Genomic DNA, 21,374 nt, shown 5'->3' with positions numbered 1-21,374 from the left:
CCAAACATCCCCTTCCCAATGCCGTCCCGGTGTGATCACTGAGGGCATCCAGACAAGGACCTGGCACTCTGAGCGCCCCCCTCAAAAGCTCCGGCTGACAGCTGGCTTCATACTCATAGATCACAGCTCCCCACCCACGCCCAAAGAGTGGGTGAAAAACCATTTATGCCAGGCAAAAAGATAGCAAATCCTGTTCTTCTTAAAACCAGCACTGCATTACTTCCAAGTAGAGGTCAGGCGCATATTTTTCAGTCTGAGCGAGAGAGTTACTCCATAAAGACTCAGGATATGGGTGGCCATCGTAAAACTACAGGTAAAATCCCAGTAAGGAACAAGAAGGTTACACACACACACACACACACACACACACACACACACACACACATTTCTATTGTGGTACAATTTTACGTTCATCCCCAGTACATCCCCAGTCTGCTGGAGCTGCTGTGAATTTCCAATTAAAAGGAAGTGCTCAGAACCAGAAAGGGAGAGGGAGGTGATATACATTCCCTCCTTAGGGAATGGTTAGTGTGGAGAGTTAAACTTTTGAGGTAGGGTGGGTAAAGAGAATTGAAGGTTAATCACTGTTTAGGGATAGGAAGGCAGGACAAACAGTACCCTAAGGAGATACACAAGGAAGGACATAGTCACCCTTCTTCACCCAAGGAGCCATCAGGCTAAGCCTTCCTCTGGCTAAGTTCAAGCCCAAGAAAGCCCTTTGCTGTTTTCATGCCACAGGCTGTGGGTCTATTAGTCAAAGAAGCAGCTGGGTTTGGAGGCATTTCCCACTTGAACAACAATTCTTGGTCCTGATCAAGCTATTTCTCTATTCCTGACCTCCAAATCAAAGTCAGCACCTTCCCCACAATTTAAAAGCATAACGCTGATGTTCTCTTTAAGAGAAAATTCAATTAAAAGGCTTTGTTCCAAAGGAATTTTTCATTTGTTCAAAAGGAATTGTACACTAGGTAACTCTAAGTGTCAGGTGAACCTTTTAGGGGGAAAATGCTCCCAGATCAGCTAGCTACTGCCTCAGTCCCTCCTAGAACTAAAAGGGGAAGCCAGCTCAGTAGAAAACTCACAGCTGTTGTCTCCTAGCCTCTGAATTTAAAAGGAAAAGAGGAGGGGAAAAGATAACGGCCCACAGGAAAAGGCTACTCTCCAGAGTTTGGGAATCCCAAGGTAGGAATGAGTAAAGAATGGGCTTTCTCCAAAGAAGCCCATATCAAAAAACCCAGTTGATAAGCTCCATCAGCAGATAGCTTATCTGAAGCACATCCCAGCCATATGGTGCCACAAACTTCTTCTGCCTGTTGCTTCCACAACAAAGGCCACCACACAACTGCCGGTCAGAAAGCCCAATCTGATAGTGCCAGTCCAGTGCCTCACCTAAATTTGCATTTTGCTCATGCCCTGGCCTCCACTTTGATAAATGCCGACACCCCCACCCCCGCCCACCCCCTTTTCAAAACGCATCATACACACAGACATAGTGTAGATATGTGGACTCTGTGTGTATCAGGTGAACAAAGAGTAAACCAGATGTCAACTTCAGAAATGGAGCTGCCTGGTGGGGGAGGTTTACAGGAGGCAGCTCCTATGCAGACAATGAGCTTTTCTCCAAACACTGGGGAAGGCAGGCAAGCGGGTGGGTGGGGCGGGCCTTGGGGAGTGGCTATTTAAAACACTTGGCTCCTTTTATTTCACCACCAGGGAAGTGAATTTGGTTCCTAAGCCAGAGCAAATGAAGTCATTTTGTTTCCATGGATTTTCTTCGCATTTCTGTGATGTCTTATGGGTGTACACATCAGGGTTAAAAGTCAAGCTGTCCCTTCTCAAAACTGAAAATCTAAGCCCACTTAAGAGTTAACGTTTGGACAGAATTTTTAGTGCTTTAGTGTGTGTTTGTTTATTCCAAGTTTAAATGAAGTAGAAAAAAAGCATCACCAGAGAAGGGCCTGAAGACCAGAGAATTGGAACTGACTTAGTCAAATGCCATAAGAGTAAGGAGTAAAGAACAGCACACAAAGCCAACTTCTAAATGCAGGAGTTGCTATCGAAGATAACTATGGTTTTATCAAGTGAATCCAACAAGATTTCCTAGATTTTTGTTCCTTACCATCTTTTCAGAGACTATTAACAGATGGTAATAATATGCTAATCTATTTATTTAATTTACTATTTCAGGAATGGCAAAAAAAAAAAAAGGAGGACACTGGTTTGCAATATTGAGTTCATCAGCCTGTGGCATTCAAAAGAGGAAAAAAAAATGTGTTGGGATGCATGTTGGGAGATGGGAAAATCCAACAGCCATCTCTTCTCAGCCTCGGAGGTGGCTGGCTGCATGGGCACAGAGAGGCACAAGTGCTATTTTCCCCAGTTACCCCCACCTAAGTATAACAACAGGCTCTGATGAGCTTTTCCAATTTTTGTGAACATTCTCAGTTTAAAAAAAAAAGATCCTCTTTCATGTTAAGTTGAGATTGCACTTGAAATCCATCCAAAGGCAGAGCTGTACTGAATTATGATAATTAGAAAGCTGTGCCTATAAAAAAAAAAGCAGCAGTTGATTCATTTTAAAAAGTTCATGCCAGAGAATATAAGTTCAATATGTTCTCACATAATTAACATTTCCCACCATTAGCAGCAGTTTTTCAGTTTATATCTCTGTAAAAACAACAGCCCTGACATTGTTTTACACTCAGTCAACAATGTTTAAGTCACTTTACACAAAAGTCTAAACTTTGTCAAATACCTACCGGCAATCCCAAACCTGCTGGAGGCTACCGATTGTGATTCTAAATCACAATGAATAAGGCCAGCTCTCCCTTTCTTCTTTGAAATTCATTCTCTGGCTCAGGAAGAAGCCACTCTAACTGAAACTACTGAGGAAGATCTAGCAAAACACAAATAGCAGCCTGCATCTGGAGAAGGGCGAGAATAGTAGAACAAGGGAGGGCCAGCATAGGCCAGGCAAAATAGGAGAGACAAAGGCTAAGTTAGAAGTGATGGATGCCCTTGCAGGGACAGCAGCAAATCCTGAAGGGCCCTATGGCCTTAGCCAATCCAAAGAAACAATTTGCCACAGTTTGCAAAGTTTCCCGGCCGGTCCAAGGGTTTTCTGGAGTACCCACCCCCCAACCCCCAAGTTAAGAATACAGAGAACAAAGAAAAATCCCATCCGGAGACCGAAAGTTACTCTCCCCAAAAAGCATTTTTTTTTTAATGGTCAGCAGCAACTAATCTTGTTACTAGGACAAAGTCTAAAAGGGTCTGGAGAAACCTATGAGCTTTCACTCCGAACAACTCAGGTACTACTGGACGAAGATGGTGGTTTCTAATCAAAACATTAGAGATTCTGATGGGAGGTCTCAGAAGTTAATCTGGGCTCTGACAACACTAACATTCTAATTTAGATCATGTTTTAAAAATTGAAGAATTTACAGAACAAGAAATTCACTGTTACAAACCATATATTAAGTTTTGGGGAAAAAATACCTAATAGTAAGAATGGGAACTAAATTGGCTAATTTTTAAAAACTATACCAAAAAAATCATAAACGTTGAGATGGCAATAAACAGAGAGGTTCAAGTGGGACACTTGATTTTATCAACTTTGTGAACGTTCAAGATGAAAATATGGTATTAATGTAGGTTCAAAGGAAGCCTGGCCTATAATTTAAATACTACATTGGCTGCATGAATCCCAACTCATCTTTTAAACCATCCTCAGTTCCTCTTATCAATCATCAACACAGGCACTTCTTAGGTCTCCCGGATTAGCCTGAACTTGTCAAAAAGTGAATCAATTTATAATACTGCTTTCAGAATCCAGTGATATGCCCAATGAAACCAACCACTTCTATTAAATAAACTGCATGTGGTGAACAACAGTTAGCTGGAGACAACGTACTGCATGCATATTTTTAGACAAAGTCGGGGCTCCAACTTTCCTGCTCTCCTGGGGGTAAAGCTCTCCAAGTTTTACCAGGAATTGAGATGAGTTCTCCGCAAACCTTTTCCTCCTCAGTGATTTTTTTCTTGCTGCTAATCTGGCCCAAGACTGGGTCCAAAAGATTTCGAGTTTAAAGATGACCTACAGACATTCTACAATGAAAGTGGTCATTACCACTCTCCTATATTTGTACAAATGAGAAGATCAACTACACTTCAATTTCCACTTAAGGGCAGTATAATTAAGCTAACGGTTAAGACTGAGATGAAAAAGTAATCAGGATAGATGATGTCTCCCTGACACATCCAAATACATAAAGAAGCATGTAATCTCTAAAGGGGGCAAACTGAAGATATGACTCTTGCATCTAATAATTTTTTTTTAAAACCTTTACACTTGGGGGTCTAAATTCAACAACTGGTTTGGGTAACCTCTCCTGACAACATGACTACAATATCATCTTTGCTGTTATAAAATAATACAATTATCTCCTACTTTTAAATTTTCACCCACAATTGTTTCATTAAAGAGGGTTGTGTGGTTTGTTTGTTTTTTCCTATTTGTGGCTGCTCTATACTGTCAAAAAGCAGTTTTTGTAAAACTGAGACATAGGGTCAAAAAGTTCAAAAAATATTTTTTTCTTACTGTCACCTTACTTCTTTAAAAAAAAAAAAAGGAAGAAAAGAAAGACTAAGAAATACGCATTCAAAAATCTCCAGAATGAGACTATGAAAAGTAGGTACATTATCCTGTCAGTGAAAGGAGAATAAAATCTCTAAATTGAGTCCAGGACCCTGCCTAACCTTCTCTCCCCAACACCAACACCTCTCCTCTAGCCAACAACTCTCCAGCAAAAACCCTCACACAACAGAATTCATTCTCTCAAATTTAAGATTCACTTTCAAGTCTATTTCACAGCAAAGTGAGCATTCCCCCCTGGCAACTTTAGGTAAAATGTCATTATGCAGATGGGAGGATTTTTTTGAGGTCAAAAACATAAAAAAAAATCAACATCTCGTCACATGTTCTCGTTGGCACTCAATTTCAGGTACTTTGTAGAGCATCAAATACAGTGGTCCAGAACTAAGAACAAAGCTTTTCCTGTTGTTCTTCGGGTTGCTTTTCCAATTAAAAGGACAAAAACAAAAATAAAAACAAAACGTTCTGATAGTCCATCTAAATTACTGGTCAAACTAGAGCTCTTGTAATAAAAATGACTTGGGTCCGGGTACTCACATACTATCAAGAAATAATAAACATTCCTCTGGCACTTAATATCTGAATCAGCTATTATTTATCACAACAAATATCTGACAGTTTTACATTAGGAGAAAACCTAAAGAGAAAATCTAGGACCATTCCTGCAGATACATAGATTAGGGGAAAAAAATTAAGCCTTTCCCCTCAAAATTATTCAGTTTACAAAGACTAATCATTCCACTTAAGAGTTCAGAAGTCACTTTTTAATTAGCCCCAGCATTTCCTTTCGAAGGGAAGGGATTTCTTGCCCAAGTTGCCTGCCTGGCACCCATTTTTAGGTGAGTGAGTTAGCCCTTGCTGCTAATCCTGCCCAAAGACCTAATAAACGTGTTCCCTAGCTATTTCTAGAAATGACAATTTGCTACGCAAATCCTGCAGGGAGCCATTTTAAATCTAAGAATTACCAAGAAAAAAAAAATTCTGACCGCGACTACTATTTTAGTACATTGTACGGATGCCACTCGATCCTTCTGCTGAATATCTCCATCAAATATTATTTCAGACTATGTATAGATTTATACATTTTGTCATGCTGCAGAATGTCAAAACATCCTGCCTAAAATGTACTTATTCAGCACAGAACTGTAATCCTTATTTATTCAGGTAACCACCTGCACTTAGCACCCCTGAAACAGCAACTAGCCTGCAGTTCAAAGAAAAAAATCAGGAAGAGAAAAAAAGAAAGGAGTCATGTGGTTAACCTGAGCTGGGGAATAAGTGATACTGTAGTTTCTGTGCAACAGGCTGCATTTCCAACCTGTAGCACTTTTTACATAAAAAAACAAAAAAACAACGAAATCTGAAAAGGTTGATGGCTGCTCTTTCAGTTCTGGGTTTCTTCCTCCCAAGGTAGTTTTGTTTTTGTTTTTAAATGCATGGCCGGCCTTTTTATAGGCAGAGTAACTGGTCTCTAAGTTTCCAGTACTTACTGAGGTCAATTTTCATTTCTGCAAATCAAAGGCAGCCACTTGCTTCTAATAAGTTAACAAGTCTCTAGAGAAATGGTGGTGGCTGGTATTTCATTGTTTCATAAACGTTTTTATACCGTAACACTATGCAACTTAAAACATTTTTTAAAAATACTAATAGAAATAAAAATCGTGATCTGTATTTTTAAAAGAAGCCTGAGTCAGCCCCCTCTGTTTTTCTGCTACATAAAATATTGTTCCGCCTCAAGAAAAATAAAGCAAACAAAACCGCGGCAAGGAAAAGGAAAAGATTCTTAACAACTTCTTACTCCCTTTAAAGAGTACGGCAGGACTTTGGGAAACCAGGGCTAACAGAGCCGAACAAAGGCTGCAACCACAACCCGCTCCGGTTTTCTCCTCTGGATCTTTTCTGGGTCAGTAAACAAACAAATCACCCCTAGGTTTCCTACCGAAGGGAAGTTTTCCAGGGAGAATCTCCTCCTGGGTTTGGTGGTAACTTCGACTTAGTCTTTTTGGGACACAATGTTTCTGCTGACTCCCGAAAATTTTCCACTTGAATGTGCAATTAAGCAACGGCGGCGGCGGCAGCAGCAGTCCTAGAAGAGCAGTAGAAAAGAACATGCCTTCTTTCATCTTTCAAAAGCCCCCCAAGTAGCACCACTCTCAGAAGCAGCCCGGGAGCCCGAGGTCTGTCTGTCTGGCTGCCTGGCTCTGTCTGTGTCTGTGTCTGCTGCTGGATTTCAGAGGCAACCGTTCTCAGGGCACCGGGCTGCGCGGGCTCATGTCAGGCTGGCTGGGCGCTGCTACCGCCGCCGGGGCTGGGGCCGGGGCCAGATCAGAGCTGCTGCAAGCGGCAGTGGCGGCTGCTTCTCCACCCAGCCTCCGGCTCGCTCCTAGTAACTTCTTCCTTCTTGGCGAAAAATGTGAAAAATGTCAAAGGTTTTGTGCGTGTGTGGCGCGCTTGTGTGTGTGTGTGTGTGTGTGTGTGTGTGTGTGTGTAAGCGAGAAGGGAGGGGGTGAGGGGGAGAACGAAAGCTGTGTGTGTGTGTGTGTGTGTGTGTGTGTGTGTGTGCGTGTGCATGTGTGTGTGAGGGAGTGTGTGAGGCTAAGTGAGAAACACTGAGTCAGGGAAAGCAGCCACAGGAGGAGCAGGGCTGGAACGGGAGCAGCCGCCTGTTGCAGCGCCGGCTTCACACTCCACAGCAAAACTCCATTTCAACAACTTGCCAGGCTCGCGCTCTCTTGCCTTTTCTGCTCCGGTCCCTCCCCACACCCCGGCTCAACTCGGCTCGGCTCAGCCCAGCCCGCGGACAGACAGACAGACCACGCTCTACACCTTCCCCGTCTCGCGCCTCCCCCCACCCCACCAGCCGCGCGCCCGGGTCACCTGCAGGGGGCCCGGGGGAGGGGAAGGGGAGGAGAAGGAGAAGGGGGAGTGAGCGGCCGGGAGAAGGGAGCCCAGGGGAAAATAAGAGGAGACCCCCCCCATCCCCCGCCCAGCGCTCGCTGCCCGCCGGCCGGCCCGCCCGCCCGCCCGCCACACACAAAGCAGACAGACAGAGCTCGGGAAGGAGAAAGGAAAGAGAGGGTGACGCTCGTGCAAGGGTCCCTGCGAAGCGGCATCCTCCACCACCACCACCAGCAGAAACTTACCTTCCACTCCACCTTTGCAAAAACACCTCCAGCCTCTTGCAATTCAATTGCAAACTTCTTGGCGGCGCGCGCCGGGCGCTGCTCGCACTCTCCGGTGTCTCTCCCACCCCCCCGGGCCTGGCCCGGTCCAGCCCGGCCCCAGCCCCCGGCCCCGGCCCCAGCCGTCCCCACCTCTCCACCTCTCCTGGCTGGCCCGGCCGCCCCTCTCTGCCAGCCCCGGTCCCAACCCGGCTCCGCTCTGCTTTGCTCCCGGCTCCCGCTCCCCCGCTCCCTCACTCCCTCGGCTCCCCGGGGCTGCGCGGCCGGGGTCTTTTCCTGCCGGCTATTTTTGTGGGTTTCACTGCATGAGAGGCTGCCCGGGCCCAGCTGCCCAGAGCTGCCCGCAGGATTTAATCAAGTCTGAAAAAGTGCTTAGCGGTGCCCGCGAGCCGGCGGCGGCCGCGGCGGCTGTTTGGGCTCGGGCGGCGCGGCGCGAGCGATGCTAAGAATGTTCGGAATGAGAAGAGGAATGAAATGAACGCGAGGACCGAACTCGCTCAGGAGGGGTGGGACCTTGGTGACGTCATGCAGCCGGCCGCCCGGGGACCGGGGGCGGGGCCTGCCGCCGCCGGTGACGTCATAGGGAAGTCCAGGGCAGCGAGGAGGTGGAGTCTAGGGAAGGAGAGACGAAGAAAGGGAGGAGACAAGAAGGAGGAAAAAGGAGGGAAAGGAAGGAGGAGAGGGAAGAGGAGGAGAAAGGGAAGGAGAAGGGAGGGAAAGGAGGGGGAAGGGGCGGGCTGGGGCAGACAGCCGAGGCTGGGGCTCGGGCCCGGGAGCTGGGGGAGGACCCCCGTGCGCTCCGGGAGCCGGAGTCGCGGTCGTCGCCGTGCGAACCGAGCTGCGCCTCCGGCCGCCGGCCAGGGCTGGTCTGCTCTCCGGCCGCTTGGCCCGAGGCTGGGGGTGGAGTTTCGCTTTCGCTGCGGACCCCGGAGCTCCCGCTTTGTCCGAAGCTGGGGCGGGGCACAGAGAAGAGCTGGGGCCCGGCAAGTTGGCCCCGGTGGGAGGGAAGTGCAGATCAAGTTACCTGAAAGAGACGAGAGGGACCGCCTGGCTGGCTGTGGGAACTTTGGGAAAGTGGCCTGCCCTCCATCTTCTGTACCTCATTTTTCCCTATCTGCGAAATGGGAGTAACGCTTGGCTCATAGCGCCAACTTAGAAGTTTCTGAACAATAGGCGTTCTTTAATGAAAGCACGGCAGTAGAGAGCCAGTCTGGTGTCGGCGTCAGAACGACCTGGGTTCAAGTCCAGTCTCTTGTAGACTGTGTAACCCTGGGTAACTTAACTGTTCGGTGCTTCCGGTAACAGAAAGTTGCTTGGTAAGGGGAATTTGTTCACCAAGAGTTCCGAACCACTCTCTTCCCTATCCTCCCTCTCTCACCCTCCCTCCCAATGTGCTCAGCACTGAGGATTATAAAGATTTAAAATTCTACAGTCCTTGGAAACTTAGGTTATACAGAGCATTCTGATACTGGAAAAAGGGAGTTTGCATCCTTGAAAACCTATTATTGGGTTCATTCCTCAGGCATTTATTAAGCCCGTGCTATGTACAGTGTGAGAGAGATAAAGACTTTTGCTTCCAGTGAGTAGCAGAAAGATGCACACAAATTACTCAGAATACCAGTTAGAATGCATGGAATGCTCAGTGAGGTTCAAACAAAATCATCTTGGTTGGTTTTAGAAGCAACTGATCACTTCTAACTGATGGAGGTTAACTGATGGAGGTGCACTGATGGAGGTCAACGGTGATTTATAGGCATGATCAGATGCATGGACGGAGAGACCAGTAAATAAATATACTCTATAGTTACAAAAAAATATATAGCTAAAATGTATATAGCACTTATTATGTGCCAGGCCCTGTGTTAAGTGTTTTACAATTATTATCTCTTGTGATCCTCACTACAGCCCTGGGAAATATTTAGGTGTCATTATTATCCCCATTTTACATATGTGGAAATTGACTTGCCCAGGGTCAAGGTAGGTGTCTTAAGGCTGGATCAGAACTCAGGTCCTCCTGACTCCAGGCAAGTGCTTTATGAATTTCACCACCTATCTAGGAGGGGTGAGGGGAGGGAGGGAGGTGGGAGAGGCTCTCAAATACCAGGATAAAAAGTTTGGATTTCGTTTGATAAACAGCAATTGAGAGATTTTCAGCCTGGAGGTGCATGAGGAAAAGTAGGCTGGCAAACAGGTGAAGGGTGACTCTTTTCACCTTCATCAGTTTAAATGGAGACTCCCCACCCCCCAACTCTGTCAGTTGAGGAAGGTGTATGAGAAAGGGGCTCAGAAAGGTCATGTGACCTGGGACACACTGGTCACACAGTTACCAAGTAGCAGAACAGTAATATAACTGAAAGTGTTATTAGTGAAAGGGTGAGCACCAGTCTGGTTGTGAGTTACCTTGCTTGATTGACACAATCTTCCAGGTAAGCAAGTCAAAGAATTTTCCAGGTATTAAACTCATTTATCCTCAGAGAATTTAATTTTTAAAAAAATACTTGTTTAAATATTTTTTAAAATACTGATTTAAATTTTGAATACCCAGATAAGAATTTCCCTAAATTTATAAATACATTCATTTTCCCATCTCACTTGATAATCATCAGTCCTTTTATTAAATAAGGTTTAATTCTTTTTTTTTTTAAAGGCAGTTGGGGTTAAGTGACTTGCCCAGAGTCACAGCTAGTAAGTGTCTGAGGGCACATTTGAACTCAGGTCCTCCTGACTTCAGAGCCAGTGCTCAGTCCACACAAGGTTTAATTCTAATAGGGTCAGAGATGAATTTTAACTTAGTCTTGAGATTGCTGTCTTTGAAATGAGATATCATTAGACCCATTTTATGGATTAGAAAACAGAGGTCAAAATAAATTGTGATTTAACCATTGTGCAACTGTTTAGACCCACATTTCCCAACTGTCCTCCTAAAGCTCTGAATGTTCAAGAGGCTGTATTGTGTGGGGCAGCTAGGTGGCAAAGTGGGTAGAGCACCTGCCCTGGACTCAGGAGGACCTGAGTTCAAATGTGCCCTCAGACACATAACACTTACTAGCTGTGACTCTGGGCAAGTCACTTAACCCCAACTGCCTCACAACAAAAAAAAAGAGAAAGAGAGAGAGTTTGCATTGTGTTTGCAAGATGATCCCCTTAGAATCATACACATTATGCTTTCACTTGAATGGATGCCCTAGGTGGCTCCAAGTGAACAACCATGTATATCTATGGGTATGCAAGCCCAACATTTAACTTTTCAATGGGAGAAATATGAACATGGCATGTAATCCGCTCATTCATGTGTATTTCCATTTTTAAACAAAATATTAAATTGACAGTACATTTTAAATAATCTATAACAAGATTTTTTTTACGAGTTAGGACAAAGTTCAAAATAATATAACACCTACAAACAAGTAAAGTACTCTTGTCTCTAAACTTCACTATTATAAACAGCATTTAGCTAACCTTTTTTCTTACCTATAGAATAATCCCAAGACTTATTCCAAGCTCAATCTATTCCTGCCTGCTTACTGGGCTGGTGTTTATTGCTCTGAAATTCCTCTTCTGTCCTGCTCAGCAGGGGAGTGCTTTTACTTTGTTCTAACAAAAGTAGACTTTCCTCAACCCCTCCGTATATTCATGCCTTCGTTCAAAAAAAAAAAATGTAGCCGAACAAGTCTAGGTGGCACGGGCTAGGTACCCTAGACAAATGTCTAAGTTATAGTTCCCACCCTCTGCCTGTCAGTTGTTTGTATGCAAAGACAGTACACTACAGTGTAGAGCAGTTCCTGTTCACTACAGCCTCTTCCTCACCTGGGTCATAGACTGAAGGCTGGAAAGGACCTTAGATGTCATCTAGTCCACCCATCATTTTACAGGTGAGGAAATTGTGGCCCAGAAGTTGTAACTTGCCCAAGGTCCCACAGGTAATAGGCGATATAGTCAGGATTTGAACTGGGTTCTCATAACTCCAAACCAGAGATCTTTCTGTGGCACCATGCCACTTTCCATGTCTGCCTCTTCAATGTGGCTTTTTTGGTGATGTTCTTTCTCAATCAGTGTCCATGGGACCTATCTCCCAGGCTTGCTGTGAGGAACAAATGAGATAATATTTGTAAAGCACTTAGCACAGGGCCTGGCACATGGTAGGCATTTAATAAGTGCTTTTTTCCTTCCTTGAAATTACATAGCTCCAATTTATGACCTCAATCATGAAGCTTATTGCCAACAATTTTTAAAAGTCAGCCAAAACTGTTTTCCCCCTATCTAACTGGGTCCAGAAATAACTGAAAACTATCAAATAATCCAACCTTAATGGAAAGAGTACAGATGGATTTGGGGATCCTGGGTTCAAATCTTCACTGCTTTTTAATACCCGTGTAACATTCGGCAAGTCTTTTAATCTCTCTGCACCTCAGTTTCCTCATCTGTAAAATGGAGAAGGGGAAGGGTGTGAACTAAACAGCCACTGAGATCACTTTCAGCTTTAAATCTATGATACTGTGATAAACCAAATCTGCAAAATCCTAGTCTTTGATGTGAAAAGAAACTTTAGAGATCATCTCATCCGTTTCCTACACAAAGCGTTAATACGCTTAATAGTAGCCCCAGTATATGACACCCATCATCATAACAATAACACGTATTTCTGTAGTGCTTTAAAACTTAGAAAGTGTTTGGAGACCACCAGCAACAGGGAACTCTCTCCCTCTTCCCCACACACCCTGAAAACAGCCCATTTCATTTTTAGACGGCTCTAATTATTAAGAATGATCTTCTAATGCTCAAGTCTAATCATGTTACTCTCCTTTTCAAACACTTTCAGTAGTTCTTAATTGTTTATGAAATAAAATGCAAATTACTTAACCTAGTGTTTGAGGTCCTCAGAAATATGGCTCCTAACCTTTCTGGCCATCTCAAATACCATTCCCCTTTATACGTGATACTTTTTGAGCAAAATCAGACTATTCAGCATCTCCCAATCTCATCCTGCTCTTTCATGCCCCTGTCTCTACTGTCTTCCACATCAAGAATGATCTCTACTCACATCTCTATCTCTTGAAATCCTTCTCCTCCAAGTATCCCCTCTTTTACCAAGCATTCTGTGATCATACCAACTATAAATGAACTCTACCTTCTTAAATCTCTCGTTTCTTCTTCTTCTTCTTCTTCTTCTTCTTCTTCTTCTTCTTCTTCTTCTTCTTCTTCTTCTTCTTCTTCTTCTTCTTCTTCTTCTTCCCATCCTTATACATTTACCATGGTATAATTTGGATTTAATGGAGCACCATGTCTAGGCAACTCTACACTCACTCTGCGTCTTCAGAGGATGGCTGCTTTCAGTGAGCTCTAGAGATAACCCTGTGGGGAGTGCTCCTAAAACTCTAGCTTATGAGCCCCCTCTTGTGTGCTTCCTATTAACAATCAGCCAGCAGACATGATTAGGTCTTAGCTAAGTCATTTAATAAGATAGTGTAGTAAGAAGAGTAGCTACAAAACATCTCCCCCCCCCCTTTTATCTAGAAACCTCTGCTATACTGTCACGCAAAAAGACATAGCATCTATGGGGTAAGGGGGCAAAAAAATTAAAATTAGATGGTACTGAGACATACTTGTAGGATACCCATGTGCAAAGGCAATTCCCAACTATCTGCAATACTACAGAGCCTAGAAGTCCTTTTTGTCTTTGAGGCAGAGCTACCCTAGGGTGCAGCATCTTTGCTGAGCAGGTTTCTCAGCAGCATTCCCAGAGTCTGCTACTTTCCATAACCCTTTCTCTTTTCTGCTTCTATGCCTCTTTCTCACACATATGCCTTTCTGTATCTGGGTCTTTCTAGAGTTCATATTTCTGCCTTCAATTCCATCAGAGAAAGGTGTTCATATCATCATGAAAGGATCATGGAATAGATCCACCTTTACGGATAGTTTTACAGTCAGTCAGTCAACAAGTTTTTATTAATTAGGTACCATGAGCCAGGCACTCTGCAATGAACTGGGGGTACAAAGAAAGGCAAAAACAGTACTTGTTAACACCTAGGTAGGTGACTGCAGTAGGTGGCTGGGTCTGGTGTCAGAAAGATCTGAGTTAGAAACCCACCTCATACAGTTGCTAGCTGTGTGACCCTGGGCAAATCACTTAACCACTACTTGCCTGTTTCCTTAATGGTAAAATGTGGACAATAATAGCACCTCCCTACCATGTGAGGATCACATGAGATAATATGTGTAAAAGCACATAGTACAGCGCCTGGCATGTAGTAGGCACTTAATGATTTTTTCCCCTTCCTTGTCCTTCTTTCTTCCTTGTTCATTCTGGTCAGTGAAGCTGATCAAAGATCAACTCTCCTGCAATATTTTATTTATTTGTTTTATTCCTATCACAAGATTTTAAACTCATCTTGAAGGAAGAGACTATGTTTTGTTTCTTCTTCGTATTTCCAGTACCTAGCAAAGTGTGTCACACTTAGTAGATGTGTGATCAATGTTTGTTGAATTAAAATGTTTCCTTCTGGCCAGCTGAAATCTGTCTTACTGCATCTTCTAACCGCTACTCCTAGTTCTGGCCTCTGGCTAAAAAACACCAGTCAAATCCCCAGACAGATAGCTTGATCCTCCCTGCTTGGCTTTCTCTTCTTCAAGCTAAACGCCCTGTAGCCCATGATCACTAATCCACTTACCATTCTGGTTGTTCTCCTCTGTACCAACTCCAGTTTGTCACTATCCTACCTAAAACGTAAGGTCGCAGATGGAACACAACATTCCAGTCGTGATCTGACCAAGTAAGAGGGCAGCCAGATCACCTTCCTCAACCTTCACACTCTTTTCTCTCACACAGCCCGGAACACAGCCTTTTCCCTTACTCTTTGTTCCCTCCTTTCCTCACTACCCTATGACCTTCCTCCATCAGTTTTCCCCTCTTTTTTATATCTTCCGTCTCTCCTTTTTTGGCTCCTCTTTCACCGAGTCAGGCCTCCTCTATCTCTTCAACAACATGATCAACAACACACCTTTCCTCAAACCTACTGCTCCTTTCAGGCTAGCATCCCTTGTCTCTCTTTGCTTTCCCTGCCAAATGTCTTCTTGAAAGGGTTGTATATACTCACAGACTGTAAATCCAACCCTTGTCGGGAAGCTTTTCCCAATCCCCCTCAGTTGATTATTTCCAATTTATCCTGTATCCGGTGTGTTTATACATAATTGTTTGCTTTTATTCCCCATTAGACTGTGAGCTCCCTGAGGGAAGGGACGATTTTTTGCCTTCTTTTGTATCCCCAGCTCTTAGCACAATATTTGACACCTAGTAGGTGCTTGATAAATGTTTCATGACAGACTGGCTAAGTCTACTTCTTAATACCTTGCATTTATTTTGGGTTCCTTTTCTATTTGTTTCCTGAAACTGCTCTCTCCCAGGATACCAATGACCAAATCACCAAGTTCAGGAGCCTTTCCTCAGTCACCATTCCATTTGACCCTCTTGACTACTCCCTCCTGGATAATTCCTCTCCTGCTTGCCTGGCTATTTTTGTACTACCTTAGGCAAGTTATTTCTGGACTTAGAGTCAGGAAGACCTGAGTTTAAATCTAGTCTCAGATACTTAATAGCTGTGTCACCCTAGGCAAATCACGTAGCTTCTGTCAGTCTCAGTTTCCTCATCTGTAAAATGGGGATAAGAATAGCATCTACTTCCCAAGGTTGTGGTAAAGATGAAATGAGATAGCATTTATAAAGTGCTTTTGGAAACCTTAATGTGCTGTATAAATAAATGCTGGCTAGTGTTCATTATTTTTATTCATTATTATCACCTCTGTTTCTTCATTTTTTAAGAAAGGGTTGGACTAAAATGACTTCTAAGGTTCTTCCCAGCTCTGAATTGATGCTTCAGTCCATTTTGCTCACCATGCCAGGATTTAGAATCTTCTTAAAGCAGAACTCCAGCCGAGAACTCTACATGGCTTAAAAATCTTTAGCATCTCCACACAGTCTGTGGAATAAAGCCCAAACTTCAAGACCTACAACCAACTTCCTGTTCAAGTTGTTTTTTTAACATTCCCCTACATGTGCTTCTATTCCAGCCAAACTGGGCTGCTCTTTGTCGCCTGAAAACGTTCCTCCTTTCCTTTTCTTTTTTGCAGCTTTACCCATGTCCTTCCCACTCCATCAAATACCCTTCCCCTGCATTGCCATCTGTCAGGAGCCCCGCCCAAATGCCACCTGTTACCACAAGCAGGAAGTCAGAGTTCTTGAACTGCGGGGGCAGGGATAGAGCAGCTGCTACAGTTGTCCTCAGAGGGGCACCAACCATTCTTTGGATGCCTTTATGGGACAGTTCAAAGCGGGGTAAGCTCACTTCTTTGGGCTGGTTTTCCTAAACTGACCCTTAAACTAGGGCTGTAGATCTGATTGTGTCAGAAAGAGGAAGATCAACAGTGTCAGGTGAGGCCTCTTCTTGGCAGAAGAGTGCAGCTCTGGGGAGTCTGGTTACCTGGGTGACTTCCCCAGGACGTCTGTGTTTGTATTCCCTGGGGTCATGTGTGAACCTGGGAGAGGCTTGCACAGTTCCTCTGACAGAGGAGGGGAAGCCCCTTTTGGGGATCTGTGTAGCAGCTGGAGGCCTGAGTTAAAGTAACCTGAAGGAAGGGGCTTTCTAGTTTTGAGGATGGTAGTACAGGGGAACTTGTGCAATTCTGTGCAGATTACTTGAGACATAGTGAAATAGTTACATTTATTGACATACAATAAGCCTTACTTTCTTTACTTATATTTAAAAAAGCATTTAACATGTAACATGTCCTCCTTCTGCTATATTCACTTATTTTTACTCTATTAAATTCACAAGATTTTGACATTTCTTAATTCTTCATCATCAAATCATAATCCCTATGTTGACTATTAAGTGTACCTTTGTCAAATAGTGTGTTTTTCCAAGCCCATAGATTTTCAGTGAGGTTTAACTCAGGTGAATTCCTGGGCCACTGAAATATATTTATCTCCATCTCTTGGATAAATTTCTTAGGTCACATCATGAGATGTGACATGGTCAAGGTTGTGTTTTGGTAGTCCATCTCTGTTGAGGAATTTCTGTCATTCTAGAACAATATTCTCAATGCATCAATATATTGATAAGAATTCATCATTTCCTCAGTGGAGATGAGACTTTCTGGTCCATTGGAAGTCAAAAATCCTTCAAATAATTTGGAATGAGTGTTTGACATTCTGATGAAGATGCCAAGATCTTACAGGTTTATGCGGACCTCTCACAATCGTTTTGATATAGCTTTAAGTGGAAAAAGTGATTTGTTATAAGTGACTTTTTTTCCAGTTGTCAGTACTCCAGTCTTTGTTCTGCCCGTGGCAAAAATGTTTCTTCATAGCAACAGTTACAAGCTTTTGTTTTAGGGCTCTTTTTACTATTCTTTCATTTTCAGGAAACCTATGGCACACTATAGAGGTATCAATAGCAAGTCATCTAGCTGCCCAGTCCCTCTGAACAACTTTGCCTGTTTTCTGAGAATTGATTCAATTATTTTGTCGTTCTTGAAACTGTTTTTCATTTTTGGCCACATTTTCCTCAGCATTACAGTATAACTGACCATCGTAGGTTTTAAGGAATCTTGAAATGCTTGCCTTTCCCACACCAACAATTTACATAAAATCTCTAATAGTCATTGAAGTATACTTTTTAAGAGCTACAACTTTTGCACATCTCTTTGGAGTAATATCTAAACTTGAAAAAACACAGAATTAAAAATAATCAATCGAGAAACATTTATTAAGTGCTTATTGTTTACCAGGCGTTGTGCTATGAACTAGTGATACAAAGAAAGAGAAAAAAAAAACCCTGCTCTCAATGAGCTCACATTTTAATAGAGGAGATATCATGTATTAATCAGTAGATAAAAGGTAGCCTTGCAGGGGATGGCAATAGCAGCTTGAAGGACCATGGAAAGGCTTCCTAGAGGAGGTGATTGTTGAGTTTAGTCTTAAAAAGAAACCAAGGAATTATAGGTGGGAAGGGAGAGCAAAACACAACAAAAGAGAACAATACAGCATACACACACACACACACACATACATACACACATGCACACATACATACATATCACAAAACTCAATACTCAATGGACAGAAAGCTAACTAAAGGTGGAGAAACTGGCTCAATCTGGATCTAGTTTCATCTGGTCAAAGTCAAGCACACCACCCTAGAAGGACAAAGAGAGATCCCAACAGAGCAGACCCTCAAATACAAGCCTCCATAAAGAAGAGACTAAACAGAAGTCATCAGTTTAGCTTCTCAGAAGGAACTTGAAGGTACAAAGAAGAAGAAAGTAATTGCCGTGGCTTTGAGGAGTATGCAGCCTTCTGAGAGGGCAGGGAAGAAATGGGGGGTTGTTGTCCGGTCCTTTCAGTCATGTCTGATTCTTCAAGACCCGATTTTGAGATTTTCTTGGCAAAGACGCTAGAGTGGTTTGCCATTTCCTTCTCCAACTCATTTTACAGATGAGGAAACCGAGGCAGACAGGGTGAAGTGACTTGCCCAGGATCACACAGCTAATAAGTGTCTGAAGCCAGATTTGAACTCAAACTCCCGACTCCAGGCTCTGTGCATTATGTTGCCATCTAGCTGGTTTTGGAGTTAAAGGACCCTACCTCAGCTTTCTCATCTATAAAATGAGGTGGAGAAGGAAATGACAAACCACTTCTGTATCTTTGCCCCCAAAAACCACATAGACAAAGTCCATGAGGTCATATCAGGTAGAGTTGGACACAACTGAACAACAATTGTGCATGTGTACTCTTCCTGCTTTCAGCATCATGGAACAAGATGTTCCTGGCTGGGTACTTTCTGGTCTTCCTTCTCGTCCATCTCCCCACCCTTACTGCTTCCCTGCCTCCTTTTGAGTGTTGCCTCTCCCCATTAGATGGTAAACCCCCTAGGGCAGAGACTGACTTTCTTTCTATTAATTGCGTCCTGGGTGCTTAGCATAGTGCCAGGTACGGGAGTAGGTGCTTAATAAATGTTTATTGGATTGTTTGGCTTTTCCCGTTGTGTGTCTTCCTTTGTGATGATGTTACATACATTCCTGGGGATAAGCTTGTGCATCAGACTTTGTAGCATGCTGTCTTAGGTTTCAAGCACAGAATATATCCCAGAGGTCGGGGGTCAGTGTGACTCAGCTTCACAAACCCAAAGGGAACTTCATTATGTTCTCGATGCTTCCAGGGGCCCTCAATATGGTCTTATGTGTGTTTGTGTCAGAGACCAGTGAGTGGTTGTGAATACCTGATGTCACTTCTTCCACAAAGCCTTTCCTGATCCTGTCCACAACCGAATTGATCTTTTTCTCCTCTGAACTCATTTAAAACAGCTCTATTTCTAGTAGTATGCATTCTTGGATTACAGTTATCTGCATGCTTGTCTTCCTTGCTATTAGATTATAAACTCCTTCAGAGCAGGGTCTTGGCCTCACTCTTCTTTGTAGCCTCTGAAATACTTAGGGTGTAGTAGGTGCTCACTTAATGCCTGGGGAATTGAATGAAATGTTTGCATTTTTACGTTCAAATAGCTTTTATTGTTGGCACCACAATTCTTAGGTTTATCTCTTGTTGATTCTCTAGTGACATCCCACTGTGGCTATTCCAAATGATTTCTATTTCCTAACAGTTCCCAGTAGGCGGTCTGGTTGATGTGTGCTGATCAGGACCTTAGGAAGAGGAGGATGCCTCAGGAAGGATGCTGCCAGGCCACAGAGAGCAGCTGAAGGGACAATGCTTTTGGTCACTGACATTTTCCCCAGTGATAAGTCTGTCGTGGTCTCCACTCTATTATTCCTGCAGCCCTGAACAGACCTGATTAGCGTTTGGCTGAGCTGAATGACCCCTCAGTGAGCCAGAGACACACAGAGGGTAGGAGGTGTGATTTCCTAATATCAGTGAGGATGTATTGACAACTCTGAGCACTCTTCCTTATGTATACTCTATCCTCTAAGAATTGTTGTTGGCCGTCTCAGAATTACCAGCTGTTTCATATCCGGTGTATAATTACCCCCCACCCCAAGTCAGCCTCCCAGCTGGTGCTTTTGCCATTTTTCAATATTTCTTGAATTCAAACACTACTCCTTTCATTTCTATGCTGTGCTAGGGTGTGATTTTCCCACATCCTTGTACTGCTGTCAACATTGTACCATTACTGCCACCCCCCCCACACCAACCTTTCCTAATGTTGCCCTCAGGGACCTCAGCTTTCATCTCTATGCCATCTTTGGCACCATAAAACCAAGACATGCAAGTTTTCCTCATAAATGAGCGGTCTTTACATGTGCTTTTACTTATGCCTAAAAGTTATTAGGGATAGGAGGAGAGGGGAAGGAAAGGACATTTCCATTTTTTATCTTCTTAAAAAATTATTTCTGGATCCCTCTGTCCTCCTCATCAGGGAACCATATACTAATTTCCAGGAGAGTTTAGGGGGAGTAAGCTTCAGCTGTTTGGGGAAGTGGGGGGTGCTTATGAAGGGGGCAATCCAATCTAGCTATGTCAGAGAGGGTCAAGCTTCAGCCTAGACTGGTACTCAGATGACAGCCACAATCCACTGCCAGCCGTGCAAATTCCAGATGAAAAGAGGGAGGAAAGGCGACTCAGTGCTGGCCCTGCCCTTGGACTGTTAGCTTCTTCCTTCCTAAGAATTCCATATTGATGGATGTGGATTTCAAAGTGACTGTGAAGACCTCTGAGTTCTATTAAACAAAATATCACTGCCCCCTGCTTGGCGAGCATAAGGGATTTGGTCGCTATGGAGTTTAATCCTGATTCAAGGGCCAGAGGCTCTCCTTTGCAAGCTGCAGAGCTCAGATTCCATAATTGCCTACACCATACAGGTGTGCATTTATATGTATGCACAAGTTCTGCACGTTGGCTGCACCTTGCAAACAATGTGCTTTGTGTGCATGTGGTATGCGTGTGTATGTGTGTTCTATATGCAAACAAAATAGCTATCTAGTACTGGCTATACTTTATAGATCACACCCTGTTTGTCTAAAGGTGTATGTGTTGGGCATGGTCAGTAAGCCATATTTTCTCCATGTTACCAACTACAGCCTGTGTGTTAACATGTGTAGAAAGTAATAGCATGTTTTATTTTGCACAGGACATATACTTTGTGCTTTTGTATAAGTGCGTTGTTATGTGTAGACTGCAAATGCATAGTAACTCTACCTTATGAGTTATATCCTGTATAGATGCACATGGATGTACACATACCTATGTATTATATATACAACAAATACATGTGTGCTACATATTGCAGGTCATACACTCCATATTTACATAGATGTATATGTTCTACACAAAGGCAGTGAATATATATTGGCTACACATTCTAGACCACATCAGTCAAGTCAAGAAGCAATTGTTTAAGCATCCGTTATGTGCCAGGCACCATGCTAAGTACTGGGGAGAGGTGGGGGGAGTACAGAAGGAAAAAACAGTCCCTGCCTGGGAAAAGCTCAGTCTATGGTAGGAGACAACAAGCAGACAGCAATGTCTAAAC

General features: G+C 43.6%; 1 protein-coding gene across 6 annotated transcripts in view; it reads right to left on the bottom strand.

Annotated features, from left to right (window-relative positions):
- TEAD1 (TEA domain transcription factor 1) overlaps window positions 1–9,040 on the bottom strand; it is a 317,833-nt gene extending 308,793 nt beyond the window's left edge. For 2 of the 6 annotated variants that reach the window (XM_021001875.2, XM_021001877.2), the window contains exons 1-2: window positions 7,798–7,928; window positions 6,594–6,740 (exon numbers count right to left, since the gene is read on the bottom strand). The gene's annotated coding sequence lies outside the window, so the exon portion shown is untranslated. Of the gene's footprint in view, window positions 1–6,593; window positions 6,741–7,797; window positions 7,929–8,860 lie in introns of those variants that run through there. The other 4 variants (XM_021001881.2, XM_021001878.2, XM_021001876.2 and 1 more) reach the window with 3 other exon arrangements.
- Window positions 9,041–21,374: the final 12,334 nt, after the last annotated feature.

This window comes from Phascolarctos cinereus, unplaced genomic scaffold, assembly GCF_003287225.1.
Source record: "Phascolarctos cinereus isolate Bilbo 61053 unplaced genomic scaffold, phaCin_HiC Scaffold_9;HRSCAF=440, whole genome shotgun sequence".
Taxonomy (NCBI): Eukaryota; Metazoa; Chordata; class Mammalia; order Diprotodontia; family Phascolarctidae; genus Phascolarctos; species Phascolarctos cinereus.
This window is presented reverse-complemented; position numbering and strand designations above follow the sequence as displayed.